The sequence below is a fragment of the Bubalus bubalis genome, chromosome 19 (assembly GCF_019923935.1).
Source record: "Bubalus bubalis isolate 160015118507 breed Murrah chromosome 19, NDDB_SH_1, whole genome shotgun sequence".
NCBI lineage: Eukaryota > Metazoa > Chordata > Mammalia > Artiodactyla > Bovidae > Bubalus > Bubalus bubalis.
Genome location: NC_059175.1, coordinates 61,662,474 through 61,680,151, shown reverse-complemented (window position 1 = coordinate 61,680,151; position 17,678 = coordinate 61,662,474). Strand labels below are relative to the sequence as shown.

The window sequence follows — 17,678 nt, the reverse complement described above, 5'->3', positions numbered from 1 at the left end:
TGTAATACTCAAAGCTTGAAGGGTAGACAGTGTGTAAAATATTAATAGCTCTCATACAATGTGGAATTTAACCTGATCTCACATGATCTCTGAGGGCTAGTTATCTTTGCCATCACAGCCATGCACAACAGAAGAACAAAGAGAAGATACAGTGTTTAAACTGGTGCTGCTAAGCTGGCTGACCCTGCAAGAGATGGAGAAAGGAATTCCTGGCCTCATTATTTAATTATACTTCGTACAAGAAAATGTGGTTTATTTTCTTTCTTTTTAGATGAGATCTTTGCAACAGTTTGCCCATTTCCTTTGTAAGCAAATTTTTTTTAATCAAATTTCATACTCACTTTGGGGATGAAAAGAAGTACAGAAGAGTGTAAGTGTATTGCTATTTTCTAGTATGTGTGTTTGAGAGGGGACTGGGGTAAGTAGAGTGAGTTGGGTGAGGGTGAGGGACTTGGCAACTCAAGTTCTCTCATGTTATCTCAACCATAGGACAAAGTCACTCCTTTTTTGAAGGAGGGTAATTATATACATGGGTTTTCTTGGTGGCTCAGATGGTAAAGAATCTGCTTGCAATGCTGGAGACCTGGGTTCGATTCATAATCCCATCCTTAATCTTCCTCTTTGGCTGTTTTAGACTATAGTATCATTTCTAAGGGGCATCAGCAAATTTCAAGTTCCTTCTTTCTTTTTAAAATAGAACATGGCTTTTTATTTCAAATGAGACTGCAGATTTGACATGATATAGGCCATTTTTTTTTCCAGGAAAACAATTTATTCTAATAAGGATCGGTTCACATAACCTCTGCATTTAAGACCTCCTCCTTCCCTCTAATTCCCTGATGGAACTTCTAAACAATGCAAAATACTTTTTCATCATCAGAAATTGAATACTAAGATGATTAGTTAGTACAGATAAGACTTGGTATTTTGGAATCTATACAGTTTCTGGAAAAAAAGTCAAGCAAGGAAATAAAACTATTTTCATCCAGTCCCAATTTCATCATGAAGGGCATAGCAAAAGTACAATTGCAATCCCTTTCCTTGTAATTTCAAAAATAGAGTCCCAAGAAATTTGTTTATACCAGATGGCGAAGTTTGCAATAGCTTGCAAAAAGTCATTTAGTCCATACTGACGGTATTATAGGGCTAATCACCAGGGCTACGATGTACCTATGGGGAACACATTCAGAGTTTCATTCTGGATGCCAAGAACATATTTTCCCCACTGCTGCTGTGGAAACTGTCAGGCATGAAGACGGAGTCAAGGGCTGGTCTCTGATGCCCAGGTAATGGGCAGGCTGAGACATGGTAGAGCCTTTGGAAGGGAAGAGGGATTGGTGATGGGCAGAGGTGGGAACTGACTGCAAAATTAGAAGGGTGGGGTGGGTGCTAGGAAGACAGCAATGAATTGTAGCCAAGGGCTTTCCCCTTGGTCCCTACCCTTCTGAAGGTCACTGCTCATTGGAGGGGAGTGAGCTATGGCAGAAAAACAGAGGCCCTTTATGGGGAGTGGTCAGCACTGTACCTAACAATGGGCGGCTTCCCACTGAGACTTCTTTGGCTATTTCCTTCAGGACCGTCCACCCTGACACAATGCTTTGAACTGGCCACGCACCGCCCCTGCTCCCGCCCCCTGCCCAACAATACATCTCCACGGCAATGAAAGCCAAATCAGATATACAAGAGTGCACATACTTTTGGAAATGTCAATACAATTTTAAAAATTCTTTAATTTCAAATAACTAATTTAACAGTCTATAAAGCCAAAACACTGTATGTCCTGGTTATTTGTCTTTTAAAGAGATGGTATGACTTTGCTCTGATGAACTTACTTGCATATGTAATTAGCAAGTCAAACAAACTTGTCAATTCTGAAGAGATTCATAAGATTATCTCTAGAAACCTACAAATGTTCTCCAGGCAGGATAGAAAGGCGGCCATTGAAAGCCCCTTTTCGAAGCAATTTCAATTAAAAATATGATTTATGTGCTCCTGAAATATACATCATGAAATAATCAAATCTGCTCTTTTATAGAATCAGTGGTGCATCTGATCAATACTCCATGAAAACAAACAAAGATTCTCTGTCTCATTACTTTGTTCACACATCTCAAGCATGGAGTCTAGATGTAGTTTGACAAACGTAATTGCAAGAATGAGCAATATATCATAATATTACAGCCCTGACATAGCACCTGGCAAGGGCAAAACAGGACAATAGCTGAAACATTGCACACATTTTAGAATTGTTTGCTCATTGATTACTAGGCTTCAAGTGAATGGCGTTTATTCACTCCAATTTTAGAGAGCACAGATATACAAGAATATGGAACAGGTGAAAATTAGAAGACAATTCTTAATTTCTTTATAATAAAATTTATGTATAACTGACTCAATTAGCTTTATTAACATTATTGTGCACTGGGGTAGAAAATTCAAATTTTTCACAGATTTCAGAAGCATTTATAGTTTGGAGCTTTAAATGATAATTTTTTTCCCTCACAACCTTATGACTTCCCATGAAGTCTTGCTTGAAAGTGAAAGTAAAAGTGAAGTCCCTCAGTCCTGTCTGACTCTTTGCGACCCCATGGTCTATCAGGCTCCTCCGTCCATGGGATTTTCCAGGCAACAGTGCTGGAGTGGATTGCCATTTCCTCCTCCAGGGGATCTTCCTGACCCAGGAATCAAACCTGGGTCTCCCACATTGTGGGCAGACGCTTTACCATCTGAGCCACCAGGGAAGTCTTCCTTGGGTTAGAGGTAAAATGAGGGTGCATCCTTGAGGATATGATGTGAATCCACTGGGAGATGGGGACAACATAAGAGGATTTCTTGGGATGTTCAGGAGGGAGGAAGAGACTGGGTCTTAAAATTCCACCAGCAGATAGAAAGGCAGAAGTATTCGTTTCTTGCATTAAAAATTCAGAATCATTTATAGGTCATATTAACACGCACTAAAATATATAGTCAGTTTCTCTTTAAATTCAGTTCAGTTCAGTTCAATTGCTCAGTCGTGTCCAACTCTTTGCAACCCCATGAATTGCAGCACACCAGGCCTCCCTGTCCATCACCAACTCCCGGAGTTCACTCAAACTCACATCCATCGAGTCAGTGATGCCATCCAGCCATCTCATCCTCTGTCGTCCCCTTCTCCTCCTGCCCCCAATCCCTCCCAGCATCAGAGTCTTTTCCAATGAGTCAACTCTTCACATGAGGTGGCCAAAGTACTGGAGTTTCAGCTTTAGCATCATTCCTTCCAAAGAAATCCCAGGGCTGATCTCCTTCAGAATGGACTGGTTGGATCTCCTTGCAGTGCAAGGGATTCTCAAGAGTCTTCTCCAACACCACAGATATTTTAGTTTTCCTGCTCATGTGCACTCATTTTCTTTATATGGATTTAAGAAAAAAGTTATTTATTTGGCTGTGTCAGGTCTTAATTACATCACATGAGATCTATTGTTGTGGCACATGGACTCTCCAGTTGTGTTGTGTGGGCTTACGCTGCTCCGAGGAAAATGGGCTCTTAGTTCCCTGATCAGGGATCGAACTTGTGGTCTCTGCATTGCAAGCTGGATTCCTAACCCCTGGACCACCAGGGAAGTCCCCTTTAAGTGAATTTAAAAAGACTTCATTTAGAATTGTTAATTCTTATTTGCTTTAACTAAACATCAGTTTCAGAAAACAGTAAACCTTAATTAATCTATGTACTTTGTGATAACAGAGAAAAGGCCAGAGGTTTACAAAGTAGTATTCCCAAGTAATTATTTGGATTGCAATCATGCCAGCTGGAGTGGGAGTATATTGGAAGAAAAAAATCCAGGGCCAGAACACAGAAGATCTGGTGGGCTCTAGTCCATTTCTTCCTGTATGACATCATAGATGATGAAGCCAAGGATAGCAAACCAGCTCCCCTTCCCTGAGTGTTTACTAAATTCCAGGGACTGTCCTGAGCAGCTTATGCCTATTAACCCCTGGAATCCTAACAAGATTTCAATAAAAGTGCAGAAATCCCCATGTATGCTGACATTGCTGAGGGTCCCACTGCCTGAGAACACACAGCAGTCATGGCATGCCTAGTGCAAGCAAGGCAGTGTGGCTTCAGAGTGCCTGTTCTTATCACACTTCATTATTTGTGCTCTAAAATTTTAATCTCTGCAAATTTGAGCACCTAATGAGATAATGGATGTGAAAGTGCTTGAAAAAATGTAAACTGCTACACAAATGTCGGTTATTAGTATTATTATCTAATTATCTAATTAATGAGCCACGTGGCCTGAGAATAAAACCCTGACTGGAATCTGTCCTGAAAACCAGATTCTAGTTCTGTCCCATCCATATATCAGTGTTTTCTTTCATCCCCCTCTAGTAAAAGTAAAGTTGATCAGTCGTGTCCAACACTTTGCGACCCCATGGACTGTAGCCTGCCAGGCTCCTCCGTCCATGGGGTTTTCCAGGCGAGAATACTGGAGTGGGTTGCCATTTCCTCCTCCAGGGGATCTTCCCGACACAGGGACCGAACCCGGGTCTCCAGTATTGCAGACAGACGCTTTACCCTCTGAGCCACCAGGGAAGCCCACAACACCTTCTAAGCTTCCCTCTTACAAACAGGACACACAAGGCAAAGATCCTTAAAATGGCTTGGAAATAAAAACTGAACCAAACAAAACCTAGGGTCAGAGACAAGAGATAAGGAAGAGAAGGTTCTCTCTTAACCTGAAATTCCATTCTTTGTCAACCTTGAAACCCACTCTCAAACTTGTGGTTTAAATGTCACCTCCTCCATGCAGCCTGCCCGGATGTCTGATTGCCCTGGGGAAATTAACCATACCCCCATCTCTGCTGCCTTAATACTCTGCATAGACTCTGAGGAATTTCAGCAGAGAAATCTGTAGTCTTACACAGCAAATGGTAAAGAACCTGTCTGATAATTCAGGAGACATAAGAGATGCAGGTTCGATCCCTGGGTTGGGAAGATGCCCTGGAGGAGGGCATGGCAACCCACTCCAGTATTCTTGCCTGGAGAATCCCATGGACAGAGGAGCCTGGCAGGCTACAGTTCATGGGATAGCAAAGAGACACAACTGAGGAGACTTAGCAAGCACACACACAGCAATAGGTTTTCTGGAAGGAGAGTGACAAAGTAAAAACAAGGAGTCTGAACATTTATGTGAAAGCTGCTGCGTTCAGATACTTGGAGACACTAGAGACCATGGATTTTGTGGAGAGGAGAAAAAGGAAACCAGAAGAAATGGAGGAAATTTTGATTGGGGTAATGGCCATGGTAGGAAGGAAGGGAAAATCGTGCATTTAAGAGACATTTTTAAAAGCTCATTGGTACTTTGGGACTAGTAGACAGGAAGGGAAGGCCAGCCCAAATGACTGGACACTCTTTAGCTGGCCGCTCGAATGATCTCACTGACACTGTAGTGTGTGTGGGGAAGATGCCCATGGTGCAGAGTAAGTCTTTTCTAGAAAACCAAGCAGACAGGACAGCACTCTTAAAATCAGGCACACACCTTCTGTTTCTACAAGGTTTAAGGTGATTTATTAGCTGATGCTAATTATGGTCTGTTTCAGTGGAACATCTGTCCCAGAAAGCAATAAATATTCACTAAGAGAGGTGAAAAAGCAAAAGCTCCCCTCACATGCCGTTTGAAGGAGGAGGAGACCTGTGTTGGGGAGTTGATACTTTGGGGAAAGACAGGCTTCATTTTTTAAATTACAGAGTTGTCAGAGATGGTGGGAGTTGACATAGTTAGAAAGGCACTCTGGGCTTGATTCTCAAACTGTCTCTAACAGACTCAATTATCTTTTGAGATCTTAATTTCCAAGATCAAAGTTTGGTGGTGGTGGGTGGTTTAGTTGCTCACTTGTGTCCAACTCTTGAGATCCCGTGGACTGTAGGCCACCAAGCTCCTCTGTCCCTGGGATTCTCCAAGCAAGAATCCTGGAGTAGGTTGCCATTCCCTTCTCCAGAGTATCTTCCTGACCCAGGGATAGGACTCACATCTCCTGCATTACTGGCAGATTCTTTACCATTGAGGCACCAGGGAAGCTCAGATCAAAGTTTGGTTATATATAAATGAAATTTTAGAACAGAGATGCAGCTATCTGAGTCATCAGGGGTAGAAGCTGAAGCGACAAGAATGAGACAAGGTCTCTAAGTGGTGACAATATCAATTTAATTCCTAGGGATTATTTTACCATCAGAAGAAAAGAATTATTAACAAGAAATGTACTAAAATAAACAGCTATGAGATCTAGGCGATGTCTTACAAAGATGCTCAATGAATGCTTTGTTAGGTTGTTAATTCAGGCTAATCAGGAATAATAAACACACAAATTGAGACTGACAAGTTTAGGACTGGATACACAACAAAGGCAGTTCTGTTAAGATTTCCATTTATCAGGAAGTTTAGAAACATTCTTTATTTTTGGCTTAACTGGCTCTTTCAAAATGATATAAAAATCTTATATTTACATAGACCATGAAAAATAAAGCCAGCAAGACTCACACACGTAACTACAATTGTCAGAGAATTTGACTCATGTCTACCCTCTTGTTATGCAATCTTTGTGGAAGGCTGAGAATAATGTGAAGGTTAAGTGTTATTTTAAATGAGAGTAAATTTTTAGAGCAACAACAAATAAAAAGAAGGGGGGAATCTTTTAAAAGGAAAATGGTGAGTGAGTAAGAAGAAAGGAAATAGTGGAAATTATTATATACAGTAAGTCCCATATATACGAACCTTTAACGTGCAAACTTTCAAAGACACAAAACGTGTTCGCATGTCCAATTACCTAAGTTAGTTCCTGTGTCTGGTGCACATTGTCACATGCAGGCATCCTCTGAGTGGCTGTGCTTTACAGAACTGTTCAGAGTACAGTAGTGGAGTGTTCTTGTCTGGAGAATCCCATGAATAGAGGAGCATGGTGGGTGTTCATGGGGTCACGAAGAGTCGCATACAACTGAGCACTGCGTGATGACGAGTAGTGATGAACTGGTTGTCTTCTCCTGCCCTTCACTAGTAACTTGAAAAGGTATGTAGGAGTTTCACTGGGGCATTAATCTAAAAACAGTATTTCAGTCCATCTACCATCCCTAACATTAACTGAGGGCAGAAACTCAAGCAGCTTGTTACCCAGCAAAGCTTAGGGCTTGTTCTACTAGCAGATGTGTTTTTTTTTTTCCCCCACAGTGGACCATTTTTAAAGTCTTTCTTGAATTTTTTACAATATCACTTCTGTTTTATTTTTTGTTTGTTTGTTTTTTTGGCTGCAAGACAAATGGGATCTTAGTTCCCTGACCAGAGAGTGAATCTGCACTCCCTGCTTTGGAAGGTGAAGTCTAAACCACTGGGGGACTGCTGGGGGAGTCCCAGCAAATGTGTTCTTAAATTTGATTTCTAAGTCTCTTCCTTCAGAATATCTGTTTTCTCTGGTCAGCTTCTTTCAGTGTATAATGCTTTACATGAAAATGAAAACTTGGAAGGTCCCAAGAATAGAGAAGCAGTCATTTAGTTTTTAAACTGATTTAGATTCAACCAATGCTACTGATCTAACTAGTCTGCTTTCTCAAGTTTGACTTGGTATATGAATAAACGAAAAATGGATAAAGCTCTTACCCTAAATATAGTAAGTCAGTGTCTTTACATCTGTATACAATGGAGGGAAATGAACAAAATATCATTTATTACAAAATAAAAACTTCCAATATATAACTTCCCTTTAAAATGTACAGCTCAAGACTTTCATTGTGATGGGATTTTACATGTTGTTTTAGTCATAGAATGATATTTTTATAGCTTGCTCTAGTCCCCAACTACTTCCTTATAAACTTTTGTCTTATTTACCTTTAAAAAAACTAATGTAACACAAAAATGAGGAAAATCATTATATGTATCTCTTTATAAATGAACAAAGATAATATATTCATACTTCTCACTATCACTCATTGTGAAAAGAAATAGAAAACTAATAAATTTCGCTTTAGAAGAAAACAAAATTTAAAAGCTAAATTTTGAAAAAAATTTCAATGTATTAATGAAATTACATTAGCTTAAAGAACGAATTTTTGATTTTATGCAAACCACAGACCTTTTCCTAAATATTTGCATGGTTTGCTCACACATTTATTCAGATTCCCAATCAAGTAAAGAATGACTTCCTGGCCCTTGCATCATTCCCTCAAAACTAGAGTGGTTTGGAGACTTCCCTGGAGGTCCTATTAAGGCTGTGCCTCCACTGCAGGGGACTCAGGTTCGATCCCTAGTCAGGGAACTTAGATCCCACATGCCTCAAAGAGCTTTTATTCACTATACGAGTGACGTAGAATACTATTTAGGACACCAAAACTGGAAAGTATTTAAAAGAAAAGGTTGTATCACACACTTTCCAGGAGCCATCAGAGCAAAGATGCTACCACATGCCACGCAGCCTCCAGGAAGCTTCACTGAACACTCATTGTGTGTGATTCTCAGTCTGTTTTAGTTAGTTTGTTTAACTTACTTTATTCAAGTATAATTTATTTACACTGTTGCATCAATTTCTGTTGCACAGCCAGATGACTCAGTTACACACATACATATATATGTACATTCCTTTCCATGTTCTTTTCCATTATGGTTTATCACAGGATATTGACCAACCTAGACAGCATATGAAAAAGCAGAGACATTGCTTTGCCAACAAAGTCCATCTAATCAAAGCTACGGTTTTTCCAGTAGTCAGTAGTCCAGTAGTTTTTTCAATTGGACCATAAAGAAGGCTGGCTGAGTGCTGAAGAACTGATGTTTTGGAATTGTGGTTTTAGAGAAGACTCTTAAGAGTCCCTTGGATTGCAAGGAGATCCAACCAGTCCATCCTAAAGGAAATCAGTCCTGAATATTCATTGGAAGGACTGATGCTGAAGGTGAAGCTCCAATACTTTGGCCACCTGATGGGAAGAACTGGCTCACTAGAAATGACCCTGACGCTGGGAAACATTGAAGGCAGGAGGAGAAGGGGATGACAGAGGATGAAATGGCTGGATGGCATCACCAACTCGAATGACATGAGTTTGAGCAAGCTCTAGGAGTTGGTGATGGGCAGGGAAGCCTGTCGTGCTGCAGTCCATGAGGTCACAAAGAGTCAGACACGATTGAGCAACTGAACTGAGCTATGGTTCTCCATGTGCTATACAGTGGGACCATGTTGTTCATCCATCCTATATACAATAGTTTGCACCTGCTAATCCCAAACTCCCAGTCCATCCCTCTCCCACCCCCTTCTCCTTGGTAATTACAAACCTGTTCTCTGTGTGACTCTCATTCTCTGCTTGTGTAAAAACGAGTAAGGAAAGGTGGATGGTATCGTGGGATTATTGTGAAAATGGGTACTTCTGCAATCCCTGAAAAGTTCTTGAGGACCCCCTGGAATCCCCAGTACTCTCTGAGAAACTCTGCCCTACTTTACCCCCATGGGCTTTGTCACTGCTGGGAGTAATTACCTATCTGACCTTGTAGTATTTACAGTGCTCAATTTCAGCCTTTTCTGCCCATTACATAAATGCCAAGGGCATAGACTTTTGTGCTGTTGTTAATAAGTGCTTAAATGCTGCATGCTAAATCGTTTTAGTCCTGTCCGACGTTGTGCAACCCTATTGACCATACCCCTCCAGGCTTCTCTGTCTGTGAGATTCTCCAGGCAAGAATACTAGAGTGGGTTACCATTTCCTTCTCCAGGGGATCTTCTGGACCCAGGGATCAAACCCGCATCTCTTATGTCTCCTACATTGGCCAGCAGGCTCCTTACCACTGGTGCCACCTGGGCTTGAAACAGACGTTTTAAAAAAGAATGTAACACCTATCTGTGCCTATAGCTTTACAATCAAAACCTTGTATATTAAGATTTCATGTCATCAGTTGCTGTTGAAGTAACTTATTGTTTGATCAGTGCCAATTACTTCTAGGGAAATCCTATAAGATGTCTTCATAAGGTATTACCAGGGGACCCCACCCTCCACTGTGTCCCAGGGAAAAGTCTGCTTATTTTGACTTTCTCACAGGAGCTTTCTGCCTCTCTCTGTTTCTTCACTTCTACCAGCTTTCATCTGACCCTCATATTTGCATGTAGGGTGCCTAGGGTGCTTTGGCAATTTCAGAACCCAATTATGTGTTCATTAAAAATCTCTGCCAGGCTCTAAACTCTGTGCTTGATTCCAGGAGACCCTGAGAATACAGCTGAGAATGATGTATTTAATGAGAAATTTGCATTTTTTTCCCTCCTGCTTAGGGAATGGATAAGGAGCAGTTGGTATTTTAGGTGTTTGCCCATCCCTTCATTTCCCAGGTCTACCTCTGAGCTGGTGATCTCTTTGCAGAAGCTATAACATGCTTCTCAAATGTCTATGTGATAGAAAGACATATATCTTTCTATCTATCTGTGATAGAAAGAAATATAATACTGAAGTGGGTTGCCATGCCCTCCTCCAGGGGAATCTTTCCAACCCAGGGACTGAACCCAGGTCTCCTGCTTTGCAGATGGATTCTTTACTGATTGAGCCACTAGAGAAGCCCAGAAAGAAATATAAGAGAAAGAAATTGAGCCTTAACTGAAGAAGAGGTAAAGGTCCAGTCTGGAAGGAAAGATAATGACAGCTTTCTGGAGGATATTACTCTATACCCTGTATGCTACTTGGGTGTTTTCCCTAACTTTTGTTCATACCGTCCCCTGCCAACTTCCCATGGGCTCTGTAACACCAAAGGTAGTGGGGTAGGTGGGTGTGAACCTGGAAAGGAAAGAAAAGGATGTGTGAAGCATCAGACAAATTCAGGCTTCAATTCTGACCAACTTCTGGAGCGGAGACTGGCTTGTTTGTATTTCAAAAACTTTGGACCAAAGGGTATATGATGAAGTAATACAAGGAATGAACAACCAAAGATGTACTCAATTAACTTGAATAAATACATGCCCAGGAAGGGACTTGGGGTCTCTGGGCCCAGGTGACAGTCTTCAGCCACTTGTGGAGTGAGGGGAACAGTAGGGCTGGAATCTAGATCTTGTGGCTCCAAGGGCAGGATGCCTTGGACCCCTACCTACCCAGAGTCTCTGCACCCCTTCAGGTCTAACTGAGGATCTTGTTTCCACCCTATCAGATTATCAACAGTGATTCACATTATTTATATAGTTATCATCTTGATTACTCTAATCACTATGAAAGTGTGATCCTTCCAAACCACTTCTGAATCCTTTGTTGCCATGCTTGCCAGGAATTGTGAAAATATTCACCTCCCAAGGTTGTCTCTTATCTTTATTATTATTCCATAAGAATGTAAGGGGTTATATTTTATAGCATTTTTAATAACCCAATCTCTCAACGGTTTTTCCACCTCATGGAATTAAGCATATTCATAGTAATTAAATGAAGATGACAGGCTGTAAATCGAGAGGAAGTAATATATTCCTTTCTATCAAACTATATATGATCATTCTATTTAGATTTCACCTGCTCAGAATGGTAACCTATACGATTGATTCTTAATTTTTTGAATATATTCTGAATTGAGAACTCAATTAAATAACATTCCCTTCTTTGCCATAATATTCAGAATATATTAAGCTCCTAAGATTTCCTTCCTACTGAATGCTGGGATTTTAAAGGATGTGGTAGAATTTCAATTTGTCCAAGTGCTACAGAAACAAATAATTATTATTTCATGATGTTCAACAACTCTATCTATAAACACAGAAGGGGGCTTCCCAGTGGCTCAGTGGTAAAGAATCCGCGTGCAGTGCAGGAGACGCAGGAAATCCAGATTTGATCCCTGGGTTGGGAAGATCCCCTGGGGGAGGAAATGGCAACCAACTTCAGTATTCTTGCCTGGGAAATCCCATGGACAGCAGAGACTAGCAGGCTACAGTTCATGGAGTCGCAAAAGAGTTGGACATGACTTAGTGAATCAGTTCAGTTCAGTTCAGTTCAGTCACTCAGTCGTGCCCGACTCTTTGTGACCCCATGAATCGTAGCACGCCAGGCCTTCCTGTCCATCACCAACTCCCGGAGTTCACTCAGACTCATGTCCATCGAGTCAGTGATGCCATCCAGCCATCTCGTCCTCTGTTGTCCCCTTCTCCTCCTGCCCCCAATCCCTCCCAGCATCAGAGTCTTTTCCAATGACTCAACTCTTCATAGTGAATAAACAACAACAAATAAACATATAAGCCATCCCCCACCCCCCACAAGAAGTACATCACCTCTCTGATTTTGAATTACTAATGTGTTTAATAATTTTTAGCTAAGACATCATTACCTTTATCTCTGAGTTTGTATCTCCAAGGACGCGTGGTTCAAATAACATGCTTGGTCCATGACATATAGTTTGAGTCAAGCTGTGTATTATATGAGAAGCTAATGGCCCTGTTGCTGCTGTTGTACAGTCACTCAGTTGTATCTGACTCTTTGTGCCCCCATGGACTGAAGCACTCCAGGCTTCCCTGTCCTTTACTATTTCCCAGAATTTGTTCAAACTCATGTCTATTGAGTTGGTGATGATATCTAACCATCTCATCCTCACCGCCCTCTTCTCCTCTTGCCTTCAATCTTTCCCAACATCAATGGCCCTGCTGCTGCTGCTGCTAACTCGCTTCAGTCGTGTCCGACTCTGTGCAACTCCATAGCTGGCAGCCCACCAGGCTCCTCCGTCCCTGGGATTCTCCAGGCAAGAACACTGGAGTGGGTTGCCATATCCTTCTCCAATGCATGAAAGTGAGAAGTGAAAGTGAAGTCGCTCAGTGACGTCCGACTCTTAGTGACCCCATGGACTGCAGCCTACCAGGCTCCTCCATCCATAGGATTTTCCAGGCAGGATTACTGGAGTGGGGTGCCATTGCCTTCTCTGCAATGGCCCTGAGCCTCTGTCAATAACTATTTTTTTTTTTCAGTAAAACAACAGCAATTCTTCCAGTGACTCCATGTCATGTATTTGTTAGAATTGAAATTACACAGCTGGCAGCCATAGAATAGTGGTGGGCTAGCAGAGGTTTTACAAATGATTTACATATGGTTTATGATAGCACTTTTTAAAAAAATGCAAAGTGTTGGAACACACTGATAAGTATGGGACACTGTAGTTCATATTACTGCAGCAGTTATTGCTTGCCTTAGGGTCAAGAAGGTGGGTTTACTAAAATTCAAATTTTATTTTAATCAGACCACCCTGGAAAGAAAAATAACAAAAGCTTTTAAACACAACGAATTGCATGTTAAGTGCTTAGGGGCTGAGACTGGTTGCCACTGTACATTTCTGAAGCTTGTTTTAGGCTGTATTTAGAGTTCTTGCCTAGAGAATCCCAGGGATGACAGCGCCTGGCGGGCTGCCGTCTCTGGGGTCGCAGAGTCGGACACGACTGAAGCGACTTAGCAGCAGCAGCAGCAGTGTTGTTTTGGTCTCTTTCAGGTTAGGACTAAGATTCCAGCTCTCAAGGGCACTGTGCCAGGTCCAATTTACCATCAGCTATTTCATGTCTGTCCTAGCTAATGAGACCATTGATTGAATCATCACAAAAACAAGGGATGGGCAGAATCTGATGGGCTTGTGCTAATTATATGAAACATGTCAAAGCACTGGTGCATAGGAATGCATTACATCTATGTAAATATAAAATGGCATGTTGTTCTAGAACTGAGTAGAATGTTGTGCCAATTATTCTCTTTGCTCCCCCGTATTCATTCTCTGCCCTTCTCCCCACAGAGACTGTATCACAAGGGTCCCTTGGCACTTGATTTAAGACTAGACTTGGCCAGTGAAAGGCAGGAGGAGAGAGAGGCTAGAATGTTTATTCTTCTGTTCCCACCAACCGTGCCTCCTGACTCTGCTGGCGCTGGTTCATTGATTTTTCCTTTGGGACTAAGAGTGGCAAGGGTTTCCATCTGTTGCTACTCCCCAAATACTTCTTCAGGCATCGATTGTTCCCTTAATCTTGCTCACTCGTTTGTAAATGGACCCTTAATTAAATTCTCTTCATTTAAACTCTTTTTGAGAAGACTCTATTTCCCATCTGGGCCCTGATACAAACACAAATAGCAATTAGGATTTTTATTTTCTGATATTCTGAGTACTTAAAATAAGCAATAATTGATCCCTCAGATGATAATTATCTACTCAATATTTTAAAATTAATTTCCTAAATTTTAGTTCATTCAGTCTTAAACTGACTCTGAAAATGTTAAGAACCAATGTTTCTTAAGAATAACAATATTCCACAGTTTACTGTGATTCAGACCCTTTGGCATAAAACTTTCAAGCTGCATTTGAATCACCTGGGCTTGTTGTTTGTTTTAATGTTACTTTGTTTAAGCTCCAATCCTTTGGCCACCTGATGCAAAGAGCCAACTTATTGGAAAAGACCCTGATTCTGGGAAAGATTGATTACAAGAGAAGGGGGGGCGACAGAGGATGAGATGGTTGGATGACATCACCGAAAACTCTGGGAGACAGTGAAGGACAGAAAAACTTGGCGTGCTGCAGTCCATGAGGTCGCAAAGTCCATGGGGACATGATTTAGTAGCTGAACAACAACAACAACCTTCAAATAAGAAGCAGGGCCTTCAAAAACGAACAGTTAACTAAACTCTTGGGAGTCTTCAAAAAGATAAATAACCGTATATAACACCATAAACTAACTAATCTTTCTGATAATCAAAAATTCAGCAGTTGGCAAATCTATTTCAAAAACCCTTACTAGTATATTTAAATTTCCTGTAATAAAGATAAATCTTTTGCAGGTAATGTTTGGACATGTTTTACAGAAATGCAAAAGTGAACACTAAACATTCTATTTCTCCTGTGTGTAGAGTGTCTCAATTTAGAAATTCACAGACTTCCTTTGTGGCTCAGTCATAAAGAATCCACTGGCCAATACAGGAGACATGGGTTCGATCCCTGGTCCAAGAAGATCCCACATGCCTTGGAGCAACTAAGCCCGTGAGCCACAGCTATTGAGCCTGCGCTTTAGAGCCTGGGAATTGCAACTGCTGAGCTCTCAGCTGCAACGACTGATGCCCTAGAGCCCAGCTCCACAAAGAGAGAAGCCATGGCAATGAGAAGCCCGAGCACCTAAACACCTAACTACAGAGAAGCTCCTGCTTGCTCCAAGTAGAGAAAAGCTGGCTTAGCAATGAAGACCCAGCACTGCCAAACAAACAAATAAATTAAATTTAGGATGTTTGGGATTATTAGTTGACAAAGTTATTTTTTAAAAAGTTCATATGGTTATTTATCTCCTCTAATATTTATTTCTTCTACTCTTTAATTTTATATTACGTTATCTCTGCACTGTTTTTATAATTTATTTCCATCTTCCTAGCTTAGTCTGATTTATTTAGCCCTTTTAAGGTGTCCCCAAATAAAGGGGCAATGGCAACCCACTCCAGTACTCTTGCCTGGAAAATCCCATGGATGGAGGAGCCTGGTAGGCTGCAGTCCATGGGGTCGCGAAGAGTCAGACGTGACTGAGCAACTTCCCTTTCACTTTTCACTTTCATGCATTGGAGAAGAAAATGGCAACCCACTCCAGTGTTCTTACCTGGAGAATCCCAGGGACAGCAGAGCCTGGTGGGCTGCCGTCTATGGGGTCGCACAGAGTCGGACACAACTGAAGTGACTTAGCAGTAGCAGAGCTCATTATTATCTTTTATTTTTAATAATAAAATTTTGATTTCCTCTGAATGCATTTTTTTGCCATACCCTTATGCTTTCATTATAAAATGTTGCTATTTCATTTGCTTTGTAAATGTAAAAGAGTATGTAATTTTCTTCCTGCTTTCACATTTGATTCGGTAAACCCAAAAGTATGTTTCTTAATTTTAATGTCATTATATTTTTGCTTATCATTTACTGTTTACTTTTAATTTTACTGAATTATTATAAAAGAATGTGGGCCTTTCTATACTTTATAACTTTTAGAATTATCTTTACAGCCCATTAACTGATCAATTTTTATAAATTTTCCTTGGACATATAATGCAAATGGCTATTATTATTCAAAAAGTATACCTTTAAAAAATTCACCTAAGGCATTGATTTGTTAATTATTTATCCAACTTTCTGTGGCTTCTTCTTCTATTATTTAGTTTGATTCTGAGAAATGTTCACATTATTTTTTATCAGTCTCTTTCATTTTTAATATTCAGATGTTACGTTGTTTGGTGCATGTATGTTCACCAGATTTTACCATATGATTATAAGTTAATATATTTTTCACTGTGTAATTCCTTTTGACCCTGCTTAGTGATTCTGTGGCAAATTCCACTTTATTTCACATTATTCTTCCCAACCCTACCCTTTGTGGTCGTTGTATTTGCTGTCGATTCTTTGTCTATTCTATTTGTCTATTTGTCTGTTAGTATTTGTCTAAATAGTAAATGTCTATTTATTTCAACATTTACTTCATTAATATAAGTGTGTATATTAAACATACCCCATGATTTTATCTTAATTTTCTACAAATTTGTATTTTTTATTTTTTTCTGAGAATTCAGCATGCTTACATGTAGTGCTAGATTGATATACTTGATCTATCACTTCTATTTTAACTTGTTTGCTTATTACTCTTTTCTTCCTTCTTTTTTTCTGTACTTTCCATAAATAAAAGGTATACCCTCTCCTAAAATCATAATAAAATTATTATATAATAATATATAATAAGAGTATTATATAATAATATATAATAAAAGTATTATATAAAAATAACATAGCCTATATCATCCTTCCAAGAAGTTTTATTTCTGCTTTCCTTACTCTCTAATAAAATGAGTGCATGTGCCTCAAATATTAATTAAATATATTAATAGTTCTAACTACAACTGCCCCTCCAGAGTAAATATTTTATAGGCTTTGAGAAACAAAAGGAAACAATCTTATACTGTAAAATATAAAATACAGAGAACAAGAGTAATACACTCATGCATCTTACTTTAGAAGCTTTAACAAGAGGATGTATATGGTTAAAGCAGCATATTCATGATGATGTTGTTTCAAGAGTCATGGTGTTATAAAGATCCTAGAGAAAATGAACTAATATGTATGTTAAATGGTTTCAGGATCACCATGCTATCTCACTCTTCTATCGTTCCTTTATATAGCAAACACTGATGGGTTTTCAAGGAAATTATACTTTTTCAAAATTAAGGAATAAAATGCTCCACTGATTTCTGATGTAGAAATTATTAGGGTAATGTCTGCTTTGATGATTTAATTTTTAGCTTTTTGTGGGATTTTATTAAAATAGGTCAAGAGAATTTTATGATTTATTAAAATGAGGCTTGTTTCAGCTCAAAGAACTTCTATTTCTAAGTTTCAGCCACTGTGGTTGAAAAACATATAATTAAGTAGAAAAAAAAATCTTAAAATATTTATTGAGATTAATATAGCTATGCAAGATAGCTAAACATAGAAATGTAAAGAGTTATTGCATAGTACTCTAGCATTGTACTAAACAGTATTGCATACATTATACAATTCTATCTATTTTGCTATAGAATTGCTCCAACATTTAAGATCCCTACCAATGACCATCTGTATGAGTAAAACCTTGACTGTGTATGCTTAGTCATGTCCAACTCTTTGCGACCCCATGAACTGTAGCCCACCAGGCTCCTCTATCCCTAAGCTGTAGGCCACGAGGCTCCTCTGTCCATA

The 17,678-nt window shown here is 39.9% G+C and overlaps 1 protein-coding gene across 3 annotated transcripts in view; it reads right to left on the bottom strand.

Moving 5' to 3' along the window:
- The window catches only part of CTNND2 (catenin delta 2), a 1,127,175-nt gene that overhangs the window by 477,477 nt on the left and 632,020 nt on the right, over positions 1–17,678 (bottom strand). The window lies entirely within an intron of this gene.